Source organism: Mandrillus leucophaeus, unplaced genomic scaffold (genome assembly GCF_000951045.1).
Source record: "Mandrillus leucophaeus isolate KB7577 unplaced genomic scaffold, Mleu.le_1.0 Scaffold43, whole genome shotgun sequence".
Classification (NCBI taxonomy): domain Eukaryota; kingdom Metazoa; phylum Chordata; class Mammalia; order Primates; family Cercopithecidae; genus Mandrillus; species Mandrillus leucophaeus.
In genome coordinates, this window is record NW_012104587.1 from 3053592 (window position 1) to 3054300 (window position 709).

At 43.9% G+C, this 709-nt stretch overlaps 1 protein-coding gene across 1 annotated transcript in view; it reads left to right on the forward strand.

The window, feature by feature from the left end:
• Window positions 1-709, forward strand: part of STIP1 (stress-induced phosphoprotein 1) — a 31206-nt gene that overhangs the window by 24480 nt on the left and 6017 nt on the right. The window lies entirely within an intron of this gene.

A 709-nucleotide genomic window follows, 5' to 3' on the forward strand; every position in this document is an offset into this window, starting at 1 on the left:
CTGCACTCCAGCCTGGGCAACAGAGCAAGGCTCTGTCTCAAAAAAAAAAAAAAAAAAAAAAAAGAGTGTTAATAGTTCTTGTAACATAACACTTTGACTATTTTATGCAACAAAAATGATAAAATGATGTGAATCAGGCCAATTGTCATAAATTATGTAGGGTGTGACTTTATATTCACAAAAGGATTGGTGAGAAAATGAATTGTGCTAGTGAGTTGTGCATCCTTTTTATACAGGGCTTATTTTTGTACCAAGTGTTGTGTCAGTACCATTCATTCTCTTTTATGGTAATCCCAGCACTTTGGGAGGCCTAGGCGGGTGGATGATGAGGTCAGGAGATAGAGACCATCCTGGCTAACACGGTGAAACACTGTCTCCACTAAAAATACAAAATATTAGCCTTGCATAGTGGCAGGCACTTGTAATCCTAGGTACTCAGGAGGCTGAGGCAGAAGAATGGCGTGAACCCGGGAGGCAGAGCTTGCAGTGAGCTGAGATCGCACCACTGCAGTGCAGCCTGGGAGACAGAGCGAGACTCCGTCTCAAAAAAAAAAACAAAACTGTAAATTTCTTTTAAAAACTTGCCAGCAATAGCAAGGACCATAGCAATAGCTCACGCCTGTGATCCCAGCACTTTGGGAGGCCAAGGCGGGCGGATCACAAGGTCAGGAGATCGAGACCATCCTTGCTAACACAGTGAAGCCCCGTC